The 21868-nt window shown below is 39.0% G+C and overlaps 1 protein-coding gene and 1 non-coding gene across 3 annotated transcripts in view; both read right to left on the bottom strand.

Annotated features, from left to right (window-relative positions):
* PTPRO (protein tyrosine phosphatase receptor type O) overlaps positions 1–21868 on the bottom strand; it is a 243943-nt gene that overhangs the window by 172410 nt on the left and 49665 nt on the right. The gene's annotated exons all lie outside the window — the stretch shown is intronic.
* TRNAQ-UUG (transfer RNA glutamine (anticodon UUG)) lies at positions 13152–13236 on the bottom strand. Its single transcript has one exon. It is a non-coding gene; the product is annotated as a tRNA-Gln (tRNA).

Genomic DNA, 21868 nt, shown 5'->3' on the forward strand with positions numbered 1-21868 from the left:
TGCCCTTCCCTCCCTCTCTCTCTCTCTCTCTCTCTCTCTCTCTCTCTCAACAAAACACCAACCCCCCCCCCACAAAAAAAACAGTAGGCCTAAAAGGGGGAAAGGTATTATATTAAGAGCTTTCTAAATATTTGAACCGTGCCATGCTTCTAAGAACTACTCATTTCACCAATTCGATAAGCAATGCATCTCTGTGTTGTGAACAGTGCTAGTATTTAAAGGGCTTTTCATTCACCTCCATCAGTCACATCCTGACCACGTGAGATTTCTCTGATTCTCCTCGTATTTCTCTTCACAGTTAAAGATGGGTGGGAACCTGTTGGGAGCATCAGTTAACCCTTGCCTTGCCCCCCCCGCCCGGCCCCCAGCTGCCTGTTTTGCGGATACTGGTTTTATTTGGGGTTTATTCCTTTTACCCTTAATTTTTCAGGGTAATAAAAACAGGTCATGGGGTCAGGGTGGTAGTCCATTGCCATAATAATGCATATGCCCACATTCCACAAGGCCTACCTTGGAAGAATTCAAGTTGTCAAATAGTTACGTTTTTTGGTTATATTGGTCAATTAGTATTCAGAGTTTTCTTGGATATTAATCCGAATCCTCTGCCACCATCCTCCCCACCCCACCCCCACCCCACAGAATGCAACAGAATGTAAGATCCTTGAAGGCCAGAAATTTTTGTTTTGTTTCCAGTTCCTAAAATAGTAGATTGCACATAGGTGTTCAGTAAAGGTTGGTTGACAGATGAATAAACTAAAAACAAAGCCACAGATCTTATCTCTCCTGGGGCACTCAGCCTTCCCAAGGGACTGCCCTAAAGGTTATATATATTTGTGCTCTCACTCAGAGGTGACTTGAGTTTATGAAATCCAAGTTCAGAAGTATGGCTGTTTGAACACTGGGCAACTGAGGACAATTCAAAGCAATCTAATTGAAGGAAGTCCTCATTCTCTCTGTCAGACTGAGGTAGGGGCTTTTTAATCAGGAAGATCTGGCTTGTATTGTCTGTTAAATGGAGATAATGATATTAATCTCTTAGGGTTATTACAAGGAGTAAACAACACATGGGAAAGCATATTTCACAGTCATTGGCATATTGTTGTTGCTTAATGAAAGCTTATTTCTGTTCTTCCTTTGTATAAATAAAACACAGTTGTTAGAAATATAAATATTATCAGTTGCTTAGATCTTGGTGGCTAAGGAAAGCAAATCTAATTAGAAAGAAATGTAATCTTTGAGTTACAAAGTTTGATGGTAGGCCAGTCACTAAAATATTGTTATTTCAGTATATCACCGTGCCTCTCTATTGAGGACAAATATTGTATGGTCTTAGAATTTAGTGATGCATTATAAGCAAAGAAAAATATCCAGTAACTCATGTGAATGCCAAGCTCCTGGACGTCCCAAAATGGTGAAACTCCCAGAGACTGCCTTAGTCACATCATGTAACTCAGCCACTTCCTGGGAGAGTACTTTCTAAAAATACTTGGTCTTACACTGTGTGTGATCCTTCTACAATTCCATTTTCTTGTGTTAGACTTCCCATGGGAAGGCAAAGGATTAAATCTGCTTTATTGTAAATGTTTGAAGGGAAAGACTGTGTTAAGGGGAGTAAATGACCTAATAAAAATGCTTCCTTGACTTCCATTTTATTTTCTTCCTCAACAGAACCATAAAAGTCTATACAATGTTATAGAATGAGCCTGTGTCAGATGAAAAACTTAGCAGCGTGTGTGCCTGTAGATACTTGACCAGCCCTATGAATTTCTGTTTCTGGATTCTTTGTTCAACAGAGAGTTTCCTTTCGGTTTGTCCCCCCCTAATTAGACATTATTATCACATCACATTAAGAACAATTTTTTGGATCCAGAATTTTGCAGTTAGTTCTTGAATATAAAAATAGTGCTAACTCAAAGCAATCTTTCCAGTACCTTCAATTAAAAAATATAGTAATTCAGTAATATTTAAGGCAACAGTATTATTTAGGATATATACGTTTTTCTCAAAATTAACCATAAATGCTTCACTGAATTGTTTTACCACATTTTAAAGTCACAATTGAAGACACAAGTGTGATTCAAATGAGTCCAGCCCCTATGGTTAAGCCTTAATTGCACATGCAAACATACAAATATATACACCCAAATACATACATTTCCATCTATGAATCTGTATCTTTATGTGCAAATTCACACATCTCCAACATCACATATATTCAGATACATTTCTATGGGAACACACCAAAAGATGCACCCTACTTATAAGAAGAAATTAAATAAATCAACTTTTACAGACTATAGGAGCTTCCAGAAATGGTATATTATACATACACATCTCTGATCTGTGTTCTCAATGGTAAAAGGACTCATGAGGAATTAGACACCTGCTTCTGTTTATAACCTTAAGTAGTCCCAAAGGCCTGATTACTCTGAAACAACCATACACTTGTCTTGGTTCATTGCTTAATCAATCTTTTCAGGCACACCAGAATATCCCATTTTCCAATACAAGGGCTTTCATCATCAGCATGTGTGATCTTTAATTCTGCAGTGCTGTCATATATTAAGAGACAATAAAATGAAATAGGCTGTTATCTCTTAAAAAGCACTAGTAATTCAAATTTGGACAGCTTCAATTTGGGCATAGGTTGTTATCTCTTAAAAAGCACTAGTAATTTAAATTTGGACAGCTTCAATTTGGGCAAGGTAATTGTGGAAATATTCCCTGCCTTCTCTATGCTGCAGTCTAACATTTAATGGTGTTGCAAATCTGACTGTACTAAGCTACAAGCAATAAGGAAATAAAATTAAGATGTTAGTCATAAAATTAGCCAATATAAGAGACTAAAGATTCTATTCCAAGATGGGCCAAGCTATGAGATTTGTTATTATCCATGGGATTGAAAGAATGGAGGCTTTTTAGGCAAAGAAGAGTCTTTTTTTTCACTTTCTTGTATCTTTGCTTTCTCTCTGTCATCTGACTAAAACTTGTTCACACTGTCCCAGTCCTAAACGACAGCAACAACAGCCACCAGCTAATTCTGCATCTTCCTTCTCTCCAAGCCATCCTATTTCCGCTTTTCTCTTCTCAAGGGCCAACGTATTAAAGTAGTTTAAACTCGTTGCCTCAACTTCCTCAGTTTCCTTATACTTCTCAGTTCCCAGCAATCTGACATCTGACTCTGTGTTTCTGCCTAAATTGCTCAAGCAAAGGCAAATAGTGTCCTGTTTTCTATACCTACTGGCCCTATTGCAGCCCTAATTTCTTTGTGACACCCAGCAATATTTCACATTGATGACCACTTCTTGAATATTGCTGTCACTTTATTCTCCTCTCTGACCCCCATCTCTATCTTATTTACTTCATGTTTTTCCTCTGCCTCCCAATTAAATTTTCGTGTTACTATAATTCCCTTCTGTTATGTGTGATTTCTTCCACTCCTGTGGTGTTTTCTCCAGGTGACAGACAGCAATCAGATACCAGACTTCATGCCAAAAAGAATGTCAGGCGTTAACACCACCATTAAAAACTTCAGTTGCAATAGTGGAGGTTCGCCTGATAATGCCATTTAATTGATTTGGCTGACCTTTGAATAAACCAGAAGGATCAGAGCATATGGCAATAAACTATCAAAAATTAACCAAGTCGTAGTCCTAATTACCACATGTTGAAGGTGACACCTTTTCAGTACCAGAGTAACTTAACTCAGTCTCTTGTATTTGGTATTTGGCTATAACTGATTTGTTGACTGTAATTCAATTCCCCATGGTAAGAGAAATCAAAACCAGATCACTTTTACATGGGAAGGGTGACAATATACTCTCATTGCCTTCCCTCAGAGCTACATTAAATCTCTTGCTCTCTGTCACTGTATAGTCTATAGGGACCTTGATCATTTTTACATTCCACAACACATCATGTTGGTTTGTTATATCGGTGACATAAATGGTAATTTAACATGATTAGTAGAAAGTGGCCGGCATTCTAGGCATCCTAAGCTGCCTATGTGTCAAAGGGCAAACCTCAGTAGAAGACTCACAACAAAAACTCCTAGGGTATTAGAGCAAGACCATTCCTTCTGCAGCAAAGAATTATGTAATTTTGGAAAAAAAAATTCCTGCCATGATACTAGATCCTTAGAACTGTATATTATCTAATCCATTGAGTCATAAGTTTGGGCAGGAAGAGTAGTGATTTGTTATGAATGCACCATTCAGAATTGGGCTGGAGAAGTTCCAGAAGACATAACTAAATTACAATAAACAGGTGACCAAACACCTAAACCATTTGTAAGGTATTAGGTTCTCTGTCACAACTTACAGCTATGGCATCTTGGGTTTCCCTATGACTAAATGGCAAAGGAAATAACTGAGGCCCAATTCACAGGTAAGTTGGTGCAATTTCTTCATGTTAGCTTTACTGGATAATTATTACACTTGAGGCTTACATAGGTCTGGCTCTAAAGGACATGAGAGTGCACTAGACCTTCAAAGATAACACTGGGAAGTTTATTTTCCATGGAGTTTTGGGCTCCTGGGCAGAGTGGTTTGGCTAGTTGGTCAGAACTCAGAAAAAAAAAGACGGTAAGTGGGTAAGAGACAATGAAATCTTAGGAAAATCCATGCACTGGGTCTATGGAAGTGGGCACAGCATGTGCACTTGTCTTTCTCATACTCATGACCACTAGGGACCATTTATCTCAGAAGAGGAACTCAATAACCAAGGAGGAAACTTGTCCTGTGGATGGCAACAAGCATCTTTCTTTGGCAACCCTGGTGCTAACAGAATGGGACCATAAACAGAGTGACCATTGTGGCAGGGATACAGCTACGCAGCCTCAGTAGCAGGGTCCTTTTTCTGTAAATTTTATCTGACTACTGGTGACGAGTCAGGAGCAGAAAACAAAATTAAGCCCTCATTATGAAGTCATTCTTCAAGGAAACCAGTCTACCACTTGGTGGTAGGTTGATTACATCAAACTGAACCCCAGTAGAAGGAGCAAAAATTCATCCTTTCATGAATTGACACCTTCTCTGGATATGAATTTGCATTCCCTGGTTCAAGGATCACCACTGACGTCATCACCCTAAGGATTATACAACATATGACATATATTTTCATGGTTTCTCACAGTTATCTCTTTTACCATACAGGAATGGGCACTTAAACACACAATCCACTTGTCCTACCATATATCCCCTCACCTAGGAACTGAATAATGGAATGGTCAGTTAGAGGCTTAAGGAAGACATACACTTAGGTACAGTCTGGTTGGGGTGCTGTCCTCTAGGATGTGGTGAATGCACTAAATCAATGGCTGATAAATGGTACTCTCTCCAGTAGCTAAAATGCATGGGTCCCAGAACTAATGAGTGAGAGTGGGGTTAGTTCATCTCACCATTCTTCCCAGTGACCCAGTGAAGTTGTGATCTTCATCTCCACAAATGGAGTTCTACAGGATTAGTGACCTTGGTTTGTGCAAAGGGATTGTTTCCCCCAGAAGACAGAGTGGAACTCTTAATACATTCCACTTTAACTTGAAACTATAGCTACTACTTGGTCATGTTGAATTGCCCATGCCATTGAAGCAACCAAGGTGAAGAATTACTATTCTCATAGAGGTGATTGAATCTAATTTCTATGAAGTTCTGGGATTTGTGGTATATAATGGGAATAGGAAGGAGTACATGCAGAATCACAACATACAAGAGGAGTGCATATTTGTGTTTCTCTGCCAAGAGATAATGTGTATGGACAATTATAGTAAATACGGTCCAAAGAAGGAAGGTAACGAAGGGCACAGATCTCTCACATATGAAAATCAAGGTGATTCCAGCAGACAAGAAAACTAGGCCAGCCAGAGTGTTGGCTTAGCATGAGGAAAATAAACAGAATGAGTAGTAAAGAAGGAGATGATAAATATCAGTTATGACCTTGGCACTGCCTGCAATAGTGAGAGTGTAATTCATTCCAATAACCCCTGGAATTAAGCCTTTTCAGAGATTACAACTTATCACTACCCTGAAGGGGACTCAGTGACAGGTTTTACCTAATAGGGCATATGGGTGGATCTGAGTGGTGCAAGGGATAGGCTGTACTGGCCATTTCATACCCTCTTAGTTCATGTCTTATCCCAACCACTGCTTTGCTGGCGAGTTCCATTAAATGCTTCACCATCTTCACCTTGGTTCAGACTTATAACATCTCATTGTGGGCTGAGACCATGGAACTCTTCCTGCTATGGGACTACTTGGCACAACTGTGTGGGATACCTGTGGCACCTTACTTGGCCCTTATGCATGCACAACCAGAGATTACTTTAGGTTACACCTTAGGTAATGGGGATAGGGATCAAGGAATGAATTTCCTCCCCTATTGCCCCAGGCCATTAGTTCTCAAACATGTTTCACAAGGCTCCTTAGAAGTTCCTATGAGACTGAAGGATGGCAGCTCACAAAAGCACATTTTTCAAATTGGTTTTTCCCTGTTCAAAACTACTGCCCTCATGCTTGTCCTCTAAGATTATATTCCCAAATAAAATGAATGACCTTTGGGGCCACCTGGGTGGCTCAGTCGGTTGGGTGTCCGACTTCAGCTCAAGTCACCATCTCATGGTTCCTGAGTTAGAGCCCCACGTCGGGCTCTTTGCTCACAGCTGAGAGCCTGGAGCCTGCTTCAGATTCTGTGTCTCCATCTCTCTGCCCCTTCCCTGCTGGCGCTGTCTCTCTCTCTCTCTCTAACTCTCTCTCAAAAATAAATAAACATTAAAAAAAATTTTTTTAATGACCTTTACACAAGCTTTGGTCTATGGTTTAGCTTTTGGGGAAAACCTAGATTAAAACAGAACTTGAAAAACATTTTGAAGGAAACTTTTATTTCAAGTGAAAGGACTGCTAGGTCTTGTCAATGTCTCGAGCCTGAATAACCAGCTGCGAGTGTCAAGGGAAAACAGGGAACCCTGGGAGGAGAGCTACTTTTGGGGATGGGGAGACGATAAATTTAATCTTAGACTGTGGAATTCAATATGGAATTCACCCATAAAGAGTCTGGCATTGAAATATGAGTCTAGGGGCGCCTGAGTGGCTCAGTCGGTTAAGCCTCCGTCTTCAGCTCAGGTCACAATCTCACGGTCAGTGAGTTCGAGCCCCTCGTCAGGCTCTGGGCTGATGGCTCAGAGCCTGGAGCCTGCTTCCAATTCTGTGTCTCCCTCTCTCTCTGCCCCTCCCCCGTTCGTGCTCTGTCTCTCTCTATCTCAAAAATAAATAAACGTTAAAAAAAATTAAAAAAAAAAAGAAATATGAGTCTAAGGTGAATAGATGGAATTGGATGGTAGATAAAGCTGTGAGAAAGGACAAGTATCCTAATAAAATAGATACGGGAAATTTACTCAATGTTGACAGCAATATTTGAGGGAACATGGTATCTTCACTACTAAAACGGAGCTCCTTGAATGTGAAAGTTGAGAAAAAGTTGTCCCACATGTCATTTTTTGCTTTCACATTCCCTGTACCTTTTACTCTGAGAATTCTTCTTACCTGGCTATTTAAAGATTCCCTGGAGGGAAGGAAAAAAAAAGACACTGTCAAAATAGAGCTTTCTTTAAGAAGACAGAAAAAAAAATAGGCTTTTTTTTTTCTTTGATCAGTCAGTGAGAGCAAGGAATGAGGTCAGTAAGAGTAGATGTTTTTCTAGGATAGAGAAAAGAGCGAGCACCTCATTTGGATTTCATTTTTTATAACATGTTGTTTTTGAGCATGAAAACCTCCCAGCCAGCCACGGCAACAATTTCAGAGAATACAATTATGTAAGGAGTTTTAGTATTAATATTTTACGGATGTGCTCACTGATCAAGATTTTTTTTTTTACTCCTCTGAAACTAATCAGACAGAACGTTTTAGAGAAACACGCTGATATTGTCACTAAATTTACATTAAAATTGGACATGTTATCTACCCTACTTAAAAAAGCACACGGTGTTATCTATTAATCACTGCTTAATGTTGAATACTAATACATGAACTTTTTCTAATTAAAGGGCTATTCAGCTCCGACACCAGTACCTTATCATTTTAGGTGTTTTATTATGCTCTTGGCATTTGTTAATGGCAGGACTTGCTCGCTATTACCAAAAGCCTTTCAAATCTTATAATTTTTGAACAGTTTTAAAAATGGGAAGAAAGAGTTCAATGTGTTTTTAATTAAAAACTAGATTTTTATTATAAAACTGGGATGTGGGCAGGTAGATATCTCTTCTATATTATCTAAAGGAAGTGTAAAAAATTTATATGTAATATTTATTCCTGTAGTGTTTATATATTTTTTTCTTGAATTTGTTTTAAAATATAAAACTTTCTTGGGTAATCCACATATTATATTCTCACATTATGGAAATTAATCACACTTCCACTAAGAAAACAAACATACACATTGTTTTTTTTATATTTAAAAAATAATTTGTGCTAGGGCACCTGGGTGGCTCAGTCAGTTAAGTGTCTGACTTCAGCTCAGGTCATGATCTCACAATTGGTGGGTTCCAGGCCCGCATCGGGCTCTGTGCTGACAGCTCAGAGCCTAGAGCCTGCTTTGGATTCCGCGTCGCTCTCTCTCTCTCTGTTCCTCCCCGTTCACTCTCTCTCTCTCTCTCAAAAATTAATAAAATATTAAAAAAACATTTAAAAAAATCATTTGTGCTGGGGGCACCTAGGTGGCTCAGTTGGTTAAGACTCCAACACAATGAAGAAGCCAGAAGCAGGCCTGGGCTTATATAGAGTCTTAGTATTAGACAAAATTAAATCAGTGAAGAAAGAATAGTCTCTGCAATTAAAAAAAAATTGGTTAAATTAATGATTCTACATCTATACTTTCAGATAGTATGTGGTCATTTAAAAAATAGAATATTTTGGGGGTGCCTGGGTGGCTCAGTCTGTTGAGCATCCAACTTCAGCTCAGGTCATGATCTCATAGTCTGTGGGCTTGAGCCCCGCGTGGAGTTCTGTGCTGACAGCTCAGAGCCTGGAGCCTGCTTCGTATTGTGTGTCCCTCTCTCTGTGCTGTCTCTCTGTCTCTGTCCCTCTCTCAAAAATAAATAAACATTAAAAAAAATGAAAACACAATTTGTGCTTGAAAGGAAAAAAATCTCCTTTAGTGTTCCCTGAGGCTTTGTGCATTGGCCTAGCTGGAGGTTAGTTTCTAATGAGCACTGTTCACAGTGAAGTGGATCTCCTTTGGCTTTCCTTACGGAGTGCATGATGCACATAAATCAAACTGTGAGATCAGGGGACTAATCAGTCCTCTAGATGTACAACTATAGTCTCTGGAAGAACCAGAAGAAGCTTTTCAACTGGCATAATAGCAGCACAGAAACTGTTCTCCTATGACTGTGTTATCACTGTTTAAGATTTTTTGGGTTAGACAGTAAAATATTAGCGGTCTAGCATTACTTCTCTTAACTACCTTGCATTATTGGCCTTTCATTCCTTTGCTGGTTCATTCATTCAGCAGAAAGACACCGCACCAGGTTATGTGGCAGACACCGATATACTCAGATAGCATGACACCCGCCAAAAGTGAATTTGTAGTCTAAGGGGATAGGCAGGCAGAGATAGGAATAAAGTACTAAGAAAGCATAAAGCAAAAACATCAAACTCTGCTGAAGATGTCAGGGAGGGCTTCACTGAGGAGTTGACAGTTGAAGAGGACCAGGCTTCACCAGGTGGGTGAGAACAGCTTATAGGTAAAGGCACAGCATGACGAAAGACATGGGGCTCTACAGCAAGTAATTTCTACAGAAATTAAGAGTTCTGTGGGTTACGGACAGTCCCCTCACCCTACTTCTTGTTAATAACACGTTAAGGACTTTGGGCTTTTTTTTTTTCCTGGGGTAGTAATATTTTTTACTGGAGTAGGCTAAAGATCCAACTTATTTTTGGAGGTGATAACTGATAGCCATGTGCTAGATGCTTAGGTTACTGGGGTGTAAGATTGAAATGGGGGCTGGAAGCAGGTTTCGGAAGAATCTGCACACTAAATAAGAGATCTAGAATGTACCATGTAAGCAATGAAGGCCTTTGACAGTGTTTGAGATGGCATGATGAAAGCAGGGTTTTTCTTGATATCTGTGTATACGTGGAATAATTTTCCTCTAGATTGTTCATGTTCTTTTAGTTCTGAGATAGATCTGGCTTACAAGCGTTTTCATGGGCTGGGTGCCTGGATGGCTCAGGAAGTTAATTACCTGATTTCAGCTCAGGTCATGATCTCATGGTTCGTGAGTTCGAGCCCCCACCTTTGGGCTCTGTGCCGACAGCTCAGATCCTGGAGCCTGCTTTAGATTCTGTGTCTCCCTCTCTTTCTGCCCTTCCCCCACTTGTGCGCGCGCACTCTCTCTCTCTCTCTCTCTCTCAAAAATAAGTAAACAACAACAACAAAAAAGAGTTTTCAGAGGCTATGTAATTTGAAAGGTATTGGGGAAGGAAGTTTTAGAGGTGTGCTTCCTTCCTTTCTTATTTTAAGGTTACATAGGCTGCCTCTTCAAATGTATGATATGGAGGAGGACATCCATGCCGCCATTTGAGGTGGGTTGTGGTTAGTTTAGTTCTACTATTGCTACTTCTCATTTGGAAGCGAAGGTTTCTCAGACTATAAAAATTATTCATATTACTACTGTTAGAGAAATGAAAGAGCCTATAGAGGAAATTGTGTTTCAAGTTGTATTGCATTTGGATAGTCAAAGTAATGTCCAGGTATTCAGGATAATCCGAGAAAGTGCTGAGGAAAGAATGTCGTGTTAACACCTACAAATATAATTGTGAAATGGATTTTTGCCCAGGTGTTACTGAGAGTATTTCCTGAAAGTAGGGGGAATCAATGAGTGAGCCCTCCCATAATAGCGAATACTGCTCCTGTTGATAATACATAGTGGAAGTGAGCTACTACATAGCATGTGTCACGAAGAACGATATGTAACGAGGAGCTTGCTAGTACAATGCCTGTTAAGCCCCCTACAGTAAATAGGAAAATAAAGCCTAGGGCTCATAGCGTAGCAGGGAATCATTTAATGTGGCCTCCATGAAGGGTGGCAAGTCAGATATACTTTTACCCCTGTGGAGACAGCAATGATTCTGGTGGCTGATGTGAAGTATGCTCGTGTGTCAACGTCTATTCCCATGGTGAACATGTGGTGAGTGCATACAGTGAAACCTAGGAAGCCAATAGATATTAATGCTCAGACTATTCCTATATAACCAAAGGGCTCTTTTTTGCCTGAGTAATAGGTGACGATGTGTGAAATTATTCTGAAACCTGGCAAGATTAGGATGCAGACTTCGGGTGCCCAAAAAATCAGAACAAGTGCTGACATGGGATAGGACCCCTCCAGCGGGATCAAAGAAGGTGGTGTTTAAGTTTCGGTCTGTTAGTAGTACGGTAATGCCGGCCACTAATACTGGTAGTGGTAGGAGTAGCAAGACGGCAGTAATTAGGTCGGATCAGAAAAATAAAGGTGTCTGATATTGAGATACAGCAGGGGGTTTTGTATTGATAATTGTAGTAATGAAATTAATAGCACCTAAGATTGAAGAAACACCTGCAAGGTGGAAGGAAAAGAGGGTTAGATCTACAGATGCTTCAGCGTGGGCTAGGCTACCAGCTAGAGGGGGATATACAGTTCATCCAGTGCCTGCACCCGCTTCTACTACCAATGATGCCAGTAGTAGTAGGAAGGATGGGAGAAGAATAATCTAAAGGATTATTTCAAGCCAGTCTCCAATCTTCATCTTAAATGAATCTAATATCAGGTGTTACTAACACTTGGCAGCCAAATAAATGGCAAGGAAATCATAGCTATTTCTCTAAGCAGATTTTGGAGGAATAAAAGATCTAGAAATTTGCCTGTTACGGAGGAAGATGGGAACATAAAGGTGAGTGTCTGACAAAGCCAATTAAGTACTATGCATCACTATCATGAGGAGAGCTAATCTTTGTAACCCCGTGTGGGAGTTACAATCCTGAAGAAATGTTACTATCATACAGGCTACCGGATGTGAGATAGAACTCGGAGAATCCTTAGAGAAAAATATATTTTTGCCCTTATGCAGAAAGGCTACTGTAAAATATAATGCATCCTCAATCCAATATGTATATATAGGCTTAAGCATATAAAATTGCCTCTATGTGACTCTTTGACGCTCCAAATGGCAATTTCATATGGTTCAAAATAATAAACATGCACACATACACACATAAGATTATATTTATCAACTTATACGTGCATATCAGGTTTATGACCAGATATCTATCTATCTAATCTTTATATAGACAGACAGAGACAGACAGGCAATAGAGGCGGAAAAAGAGAGATAGAAAAGCACTAAAAAATTGGCTTGAGTGTTTACTGTGAAAATATTTTACAAATCAGATGTGTTTTATAATAATAAATTCAGATATAATAATTATTAGATATCTTTTAAATCCTAACAAAATGATTTTTTTTAAAGTAGGCTTCATGCCCAGCACAGAGCCCAAGACAGGGCTTAAACTCACGACCCTGAGATCACGCCCTGAGCTGAGATCAAGAGTCAGTTGTTTAACCAGCTGAGCTACCCAGGTCCTCCCCTGTCCCCAGAAAATGATTCTTGTATTTGGGCGCCCAGGTGGTTCAATTGGTTAAGCGCCCAACTTTGGCTCAAGTCATGATCTCGCAGTCCATGAGTTTGAGTCCTGCACAGGCTCTGTGCTGACAGCTCAGAGCCTGGAGCCTGCTTTGGATTCTGTGTTTCCCTCTCTCTCCACCCCTCCTCTGCTCATGCTCTGCCTGTCTGTCTCTCTCTCTCAAAAATAAACATTAAAAAAATTAGAAAAAATCATTCTTATATTTTAAGAATAGTAGAGCAAAATTATGTTTTTATAATGACAAATATTCTTTCAAAATTGACTCCTTATGTGAATTTAATTAGACATATATTGAACTGTCTCCCTGTGGCCTTTCATGTTTCCATGTATCTGTGTTCTTTGTGCTACATTCTTTGTAATTTTTTTAATCTTTATTTATTTTTGAGAGAGAGAGAGAGAGAGACAGAGCATGAGCAGGGGAGGAACAGAGAGAGGAGACACAGAATCCGAAGCAGGCTCCAGGCTCTGAGCTGTCAGCACAGAGCCTGACGTGGGGCTCGAACCCACAAACTGTGAGATCATGACCTGAGCCAAAGTCAGACGCTCAACCGACTGAGCCACCCAGGCGCCCCACATTCTTTGTAATTTGTTCAGATCTATTCTATAATCTTTTATGTCAATTGAATGTATTCTGCTAGTTAAGTCCTCTGTTTAATTTTTAATATTATTCATTAAATTTTCTCATATGTAGAAATTATTTTAGTTCTTTTTCAAAAATGAGCGACCACTTTTAATAATCTCTTGCTCTTTATTTTTTTTTATTCCTGCTTTAATTTATTTAAACATTTCATCTATTCTTACTGTAAATTCTGAGAAGGCAGCTGCCTATAAGCTGGGAAGAGAGTGCTCACCAGGAACCAGGAATTGGCAAGAAGATTAACCTATGGCTTTCCAGCCTCCAGAACTGTGACAAACTAAACTTTTGTTGTTTAAACCCCCCAGTCTATGGTATTTTATTTCGTCAGTATGAGGTGACTACTACAGTGAGCTGATTAACAAGAATTGCAATACATACAAAGGTTTATAGTGAAAGGCAAAAGTTGTGCTTAGTTGAAATGTCCTAAAAAATTTTTTTTTAATTTTTACGGTCCTTTTGACATGGTTGTAATCAAGCCTTTGCACACTTTTCCCCAAGAACAGAACAACAACATAATCGCTCCAATCTGTCACTTAAACATGAACTTAAACGTGCTGCATTTCTATCCACAGGCTTTGGTTTGAAGGATGGCAAATCAACACCTTCTATGTCTCATCTCATTCCCTGTCAGCATCACCTGCCTCTGAGGCCCCTGCTGCTGCGGCCACCAGCACTGCACGGGCTCTGATGGGCTTCAGGTTGGCCTGTTTTCTCTCTACAGTCTGTGCTGTGCAATTCTTGCCTCCTGCCCTTGAGCTCCCCGGTTGGCGCTGGGGAATAGGATAGAAGGGTGTTCTCGCAGCCCCGGCGCTTTTGCTTGGACGTGTGGGGGACTTACATCTTTGAGTTTTGGGAGATAAATTCTTCTGTTCCTCTTCCCAAACCAGTTGTCCTGAGAGATTCAGTGATTTATCCAGTCTCCTGAAATATCGTCAAAAATCTGTGCCGTTCGCTTGGTACCAAGCGGTGACAGCCTTTGACAGCCTTTGTAATCACACATACGTTGTTCTCACTTCTACTCTACCTCCCTTTTTCTTTCCTCCTTCTTTCCTGAGACTGCGCTCTCTAATAAAATAATTGCACATAGGCTTTTGTCACAAGCTCTGTTTGAAAATCTGTTTGCTTGAAAATCTCTGTTTGCTCAGAAAGATGGTTGTAGAAATGATAAGACATATTTTTAGATGTTTCTAATTTGTTTTTCTCAGCTTATCTTCCACAAAGAGCTATTATTAGCTATTTTAGAGATGAGGGAATTTATTTGTTTATTTTCATGTTTTTATTTATTTTTGAGAGAGAGAGAGAGGCAGAGCACGAGCTGGGCAGGGGCAGAGAGAGAGGGAGACACAGAATCCGCAGGCTCCAGGCTCTGAGCTGTCAGCACAGAATCCGACGTGGGGCTCCAACTCGTGAACCATGAGATCATGACCTGAGCTGAAGTTGGATGCTTAACGACTGAGCCACCCAGGCGCCCCTAGATGAGGGAATTTTAAATTCACCATTTAAAAAGAATCTAAAGTAAGAAAGCCATGAAACTTTCATTAATTGCAGACAAATATTTTTCCAACTTAGAGTTTGAAGCTTAAATGTAAACACTATCTGAGAGATCTTTTCCATTTAGGGAAAGGAAAGGTAGAAGGGAGTTAAACATATTAAGTATATTTTGCCATTAACAAAGGCAAGTATGTCTCTTGTCACATGTTCCGTGGGAATTCAGACAAAGAGGAAATATGTTCTAAACAACACAGGGAAAAAATGTTACAATAAATATGACCTTTTTCTTTTCTTTTTAAGTTTATTTATTTATTTTGAGACACAGTGTGCAAGATGAGGGTGGGGGGGAGGAGCAGAAAGAGAGAGAGAGAGAGAGAGAGAGAGAGAGAGAGAGAGAATCTTAAGCAGGCTCCGTGCCATCAGCACAGAGCCTGACGCAGGGCTTGATGCCGCTAACTGTGAGATCATGATCTTAGATGAAATCAAGAGTCAGATGCTTAACGAACTCAGCCACCCAGGTGCCCCAATGTGACCATTTTCCATCATGAAGTAGCAGCAAGGTGTCATGAGAGGCTTTTGTTGCCTTCTCACCTTCTTGGTTATTTGTAAAGTAACAATTGAGGTTTGGAACTGTCAAGGGAGTAATGGTGAGAACAAACTAATACACAACCTTAGAAAGGTCATTTGACCACCGCTGGCTGAAAATATACAACATGATGAACATTAATGACTTTATACTATTGTGTTAGGGATATAGAAAACAGCCACCAAAGACAGGTTTCTGGTAGGGATGCTACTTAAATTGATCTGAGTATGACATTCAGAGAACAGGGCATTGAAAGAAAACCTTTATTAAGTTTGAACATCAATGCTAAAATGCAAGATTTTTTCTTAAGTATCCCATCTTTCCCATAATGCAAATGAAATCGCAAAAATAATATTCCATTGTATGCATATACCAAATTATGTTTCTGCATTTGTCGTGATAAAAATTTTGGTTGGTTCCACTTTTTTACCATTTTGAGTAATATGCCATGAACATTCTATATAAGTTTTTGGTGGACATGTATTTAGATTTCTCTTGGACATATATTTATGAATGAAATTTAACATGGTAAGATACTGTCAAATTATTTTCCAAAATTGCCATATTATTTTACATTCCCACCAGCAATGTATGAGGGTTCCAGATTCGCCACATTATTGCCAACACTTGTTATTATCAGTCTGTTTTTTAATTTTTATCTTTTATTGTCTGTCTGTCTCTTTTTAATTTTTATTTTTTATTGTCTGTTTTTTGATCATAGCCATCCTAGTGGGTGTGAATTGTTATCTCATTGTGGCTTTGACTGGTATTTCCTTAATGACAAATGCATTTGAGCATCTATTTATGGACTTTTTTTTTTTTTTTAAATTTTTTTTCAACGTTTATTTATTTTTGGGACAGAGAGAGACAGAGCATGAACAGGGGAGGGGCAGAGAGAGAGGGAGACACAGAATCGGAAACAGGCTCCAGGCTCTGGGCCATCAGCCCAGAGCCCGACGCGGGGCTCGAACTCACGGACCGCGAGATCGTGACCTGGCTGAAGTCGGACGCTTAACCGACTGCGCCACCCAGGCGCCCCTATTTATGGACTTTTTAATAACTTCTTTATTTTCTTCAGAGAAATGTTTATTCAAATCCTTTGTCCATTTTTAATTGGGTTACTTAACTTTTTATCACTGAGTTGTTATGTACTCTTTACATATTTGGGATACAAGTCCTTTCTCAGATATATGACTTGCAAATATTTTCTCCCTTTCTGTAGTCTCTTTTGTGATGTCTTTGTCTGCTTTGGGTATCATGGTAACACAGGCCTCACACTGAGTTAGGAAGTGTTCCCTCCTCTTCAATTTTTTTGAACGTGCGTAGAATTGATACTATTTCTTCTTTAAATGTTTGGTAAAATTAATCATGAAGTCATGTGAGCTTGGGACTTTTTAATTACTGGAAATTCCTAAATTACAAATTCAATCTCTTTACTTACTATAGGTCTGTTCCAATTTTGTATTTCTTTTTGAATCACTTTTGGTATTTTGTGTTTTCGTTGGAATTTGTCAGTTTCATCTATGTTTTCTAATTTGTTAGCATGTAATGGTTCATAGTATTCTCCTATAATCCTTTTTCTCCTTACTGCTGTTAAGTTCAACGGTAGTGTCCCCTTTATTATTCCTGATTTCAGTAATCTGAGGATCCTGTCTTGATTTCTTGGTCAGTCTAGCTAAGTTTTGTTCATTTTGTTGATCTTTTCAAAGAACCAAGCTCGGTTTTAGGTTTTCTCTGTTGCTTTTCTAATTTCTATTACATTTATTTATGCTCTGACTTTTTTTAGGTTTATTTATTTATTTTGAGAGAGAGAGAGAGAGGGCGCTCATGAGCAGGGGAGGGGCAGAGAGAGAGGGAGAGAGAGAGAATCCAAAGCAGGCTCTGAGCTGTCAACAAGGAGCCCGACGTGGGGCTCAATCTCATGAACAGTGAAATCATGACCTCAGCTGAAATCAAGAGTGGAATGCTTAACCAACTGAGCCACCCAGGCACCCCTATGCTCTAACTTTTAAGTTTATTTTCTTCTTTTTGCTTGCTTTACATTTAGTTTGCTCTTTTTTCACCCAGTTTTTTAAGGTAGAAGATGAGGCCACTGATTAAAAAATCTTTTTTCTTTTTCAATATAGACAGATGTTCACAGCCATAAATTTCCCTCTAAGCACTGTTTTAGCTGCATTCCATAAGTTTTAGGATGTTGCGTTTTACTTTTCATTCATTTCAAAGAATTTTAAAGCTTTACTTGCTATTTATTCATTGACCCATTGGTTATTTCGAAGTGTGCTGTTTAATTTCCACATTTTTGTCAATTTCTCAAATTTCCCTCTATTACTGATTTCAAATTTAATTCTATTGTGCTTAAAGAGCATACTTTGTGTGATTTCATTATCCTAAGCATACTGAGGCTCGTTTAATAACCTAATATATTGTCTCTCTTGTAGAATATTGTATGTGCAATGAAGAAAAATGTGTATTCTGCTGCTGTTGGATGGAGTGTTCTATAGGTGTTTTTTGGGTCTAACTCGTTCAGAGTATTGTTCAAGTCTTCTGCTTCCTAATTAATATTCTACTTAGGTGTCCTATCCATTTTTTTTTTATATTTTTTTTTCAACGTTTATTTATTTTTGGGACAGAGAGAGACGGAGCATGAACGGGGGAGGGGCAAAGAGAAAGGGAGACACAGAATCGGAAACAGGCTCCAGGCTCCGAGCCATCAGCCCAGAGCCTGACGCGGGGCTCGAACTCACGGACCGTGAGATCTGACCTGGCTGAAGTCAGACGCTTAACCGACTGCGCCACCCAGGCGCCCCTGTCCTATCCATTTTTGAAGGTGAGAGATTAAATTCTCCAACTATGATTTTGAATTGTCTGTTTCTCCTTTCAGTTTTCGCTTACTGTTTATATGGGGTTTTTTTGCCCCTCATCTTTTTAGCTTTCAAACTATTTTTGTTAATGTTTATTTAGTTTTGAGAGATAGAGACAGAGTGCAAGTGGGGCAGAGAGAGAGGGAGACAGAATCGGAGCTGTCAGCACAGAGCCTGAAGTGGGGCTCAAACTCACAAGTTGTGAGATCATGACCTGAGCCGAAGTCGGATGCTTAACCGACTGAGCCACCCAGGCATCTCTCTTCCAGCGTTTTGAATGTTCATCTCATTGTCTTTTGCCTCCCTGGTTTCTAATGAGAAGTCAGCTGTTAGCTTTATTAAGAATCTCTTATACACGGTGAACCATTTTTCTCTTGCTGATTTTAAGATTCTTTCTTTGTCTTTTGACAGACTGAATAAATGTGGATCTCCTGGACTTTCCCTTACTTAAAATTTAAGATTCTTAGATGTATAGGTTGATGCTTTTCATCACATTTGGGAAGTTTGTGTCTATGATTTATGCCAATATTGTTTCTGCCCCTCCCTCTCTCTCCTCTGCTCTGGGATTCCCATTTTGCCTATGTTGGTATGCTTGATGGTGTCCCACAGCTCCTTGAGATCTTGTTCATTTGTCTTCAGACATTTTTCTTTCTGTTCCTTAAACTGGGTAATCTCAATCGAGCTACCTTTAAATTTTCCAATTCTTTCTTCTGCAAGCTCGAATCTGTTGTAAACCCCTCTGGTAAATTTTTCATTTCAGTCATTGTACCTTCAATTCTAGAATTTCTATTTGGTTCTTAAAAACATTTTTTAAATTCCTTTATTGATATTCTTTATTTGGTGAAGCATCAATGTCATACTTTCCTTTAATTCTTCAGACATGATTTTCTTCAGTTTTGAATATATTAATAATAGCTAATTTAAAATTTTTGTCTAGTACCTCTAAAATCTGGGTCCCATTAGGGTCAGTTTCTATTTATAACTTTTTTCCTGTGTTTGAACCATAATTTTGCTCTTGGAAAGTGTATATTTGAGAACATATAACGTGGCAAAACTGGAATTCAGGTCCCTTCCCCATGATGTGTTGTTGTTAGTTTTTATTGTTATTGCTGTTGGATTTATTTCTTTATTGGGGTGGGGGTTGTTTAGTGACTTTCCGGGACTAATTCTGAAAAGTCTGTATTCCCTGTGGTGGTCAGCCACTGAAGTCTATTATTAACTAAGTGGTCAAGAAATGATTGGTCAGATACTTTCCTAAATGCCTTGAGCCAGTAGGTCTTCTATCCTTTCTCAAGGAACTTTATTTGTGTTCTGGAACTCCAGTAATGCTCAGGCAATGTATAATTCTGCCTCTGCCTTTACTTCCTGCTTGTACAGGGCCTCAAGACCAACCAGAGATGAGAGATTGGGGCACTTTTGGGTTTTTCCTCACATGCGCACAGCCCTGCTAATATATGTGGACTTCCAAATCCCTGGTAATATATCAGATCTTTTCAAAGACCCCAATGAACATCTCCTTTTATTTTTCTGTCCAGGCTCTTGTTTGCCCCAACTGATGCTGTAAGTGTCTGTGATACCAAATAATCTTTGTTGGTTGTTTTCCACATACACCCTGGAGGTAGGGCTTTTGAGCTCTGATCACGTCAAATAATGACAATGCCTTTTGAATAAAGATTTTCCAAGCAGCTTTGAGACAGATCAAATAGTGATAATGCTCTGGGGATGGAACCACTTGAGGAATTCTGAATTTGGCCAGCCTGCCCTCATGCTTCATGGCTCTGAGGCTATTGTTTTACAAGGCCACTGTAGAACTCGGGAGAAGGGCATGGGGTAGGTCAAGTTTAAGAGCCATAAATCTTGTTCTTACTGAGGTTCAGCAATTTCTTTTTTTGGAATAAACACTCCTCAAGATTGTCACAAGTCTTTGGTTAATTTTTAGAATTCTGAAAGAGTTGATTTGTATGATGTTTTTCTCCGATGTTTTCATTGCTTTTATGAAGGAGTGGACTGACTCTAATATCCCAGACATTCCAAGTCCCTTCATTAGCTCTTATTTTTACCTATTCCCTTCCCAATATTTTAATGACCCAGTTTCTATTTGGGAAAAGAAAGTCTTCCCAATGGATATTAGTCTTGTCTTGGAATTGTTCTGTGCCATTCCAAAAGCAGGAAATAAATATACAATCTTTTAAAATATTTTCCAGACATTATTAACAAATGTCTGTATCAATCAACATGTTCTCTAGCTTATTTGGTATCCTCATTCTCTTCCTTCAACCAATTGTTCTTTGCATTTTTGTAGTGATTGAGTCTTTGAAAAAGAATGATGAACAGTATTGATTCTCACTTTCTATAAAATATATACACATGTGAGTACAAAAATATACACTGTTCCCAATATAATCATTGGCCTGAATCCTTAAGATCTTTCTGGAACACAGATAAAAAAATTCTTCTCCTAGAATTTCATACTACATTTGTTTATAATTATTGTTTCTATATTTTTTAACATCTTTGTATCTGAGAGAATTTATCCTTAGTAGTAAACAAGAAGGATGAAATTTACTGAGTGCTAATTAAATGTCAGTTACTATGATACATAAAATGATTTGTGCATAATAAGTGTTTAATAATTACACTTTGAATAAATACTACTTCACCTATTTTTATTTTAACCTCTTTAACTGTGTACCCTTAATTTTTGACAGATACACATTGCCCTCAACAAGGAACTAGAAGAATTTGAAAATATGTTACACTCATAAAATAGTAGAGTGGGTGGGAAAAAAAAGATGGAAAAGTACTGCTGAAATTAAGAATAGGTTCAAAATAGACTCTGGGAAACTTTAGATATCTCTCAACTTCTACCACTCCTACTCTCTGCCTCTCCAAAACATCCTTTTGTATGAAATGATATAAAACAACTGGTAAAGATTTGCTCTTGTGGGCCCCCCACTGTGATGCCAATCTCAGCACCCAAATTACATTCTTCTTCTGTCCTATTGTGTATTTGTCACAAGACAATTTGTCATCACCATGCTAGTATTCACAGTCCAAGGCAGCAAAGCCCATGCTCAACGTCATGCTCCATAATTATGTTTGTTTCTATGAAGCCCCTCTGTGCCCACTTAGCATTTTAGATATGGATCCGAATGTGGTAGCAGTTTCTCATAGGTACTGTGATTGCTTCTGTTTTGATTTTGTCCGTGTGTTTTAACTAGATTTCATGTAAAACATCTGGAGACACTAATTACTGCCTGTCCTATAAACTTACACTCCTACTTGCCCTGGTGACAGTCATGTCATTAACTGACTCAAAACCAACTCTAATTAATCAACTGACAAATAAAGATGGTCCACCTGCCTGTACCAGTCTTAGTCTGAACCCAGCACAAAATAATATCCTTTGCAGCACTGCCTGTGAAAATCCTGGGCACTGATAAGACAGTCTACTTATTTCTTAGGCTAAATTACCAAGGAACAGTGAGTACAGTAAAACCTTGGATTGCAAGTAACTTGTTCTGAGAGTGTTGCACAAGATGAACAAGCATTTCTAATAAATTTTAACTTGATAAGCAAGCAACATCTTGCACTACGAGTAGTATGTGATGCTGAACATCACAT

The sequence above is a fragment of the Puma concolor genome, chromosome B4 (genome assembly GCF_028749965.1).
Source record: "Puma concolor isolate L17-30 chromosome B4, mPumCon1.1.hap2, whole genome shotgun sequence".
Lineage (NCBI taxonomy): Eukaryota > Metazoa > Chordata > Mammalia > Carnivora > Felidae > Puma > Puma concolor.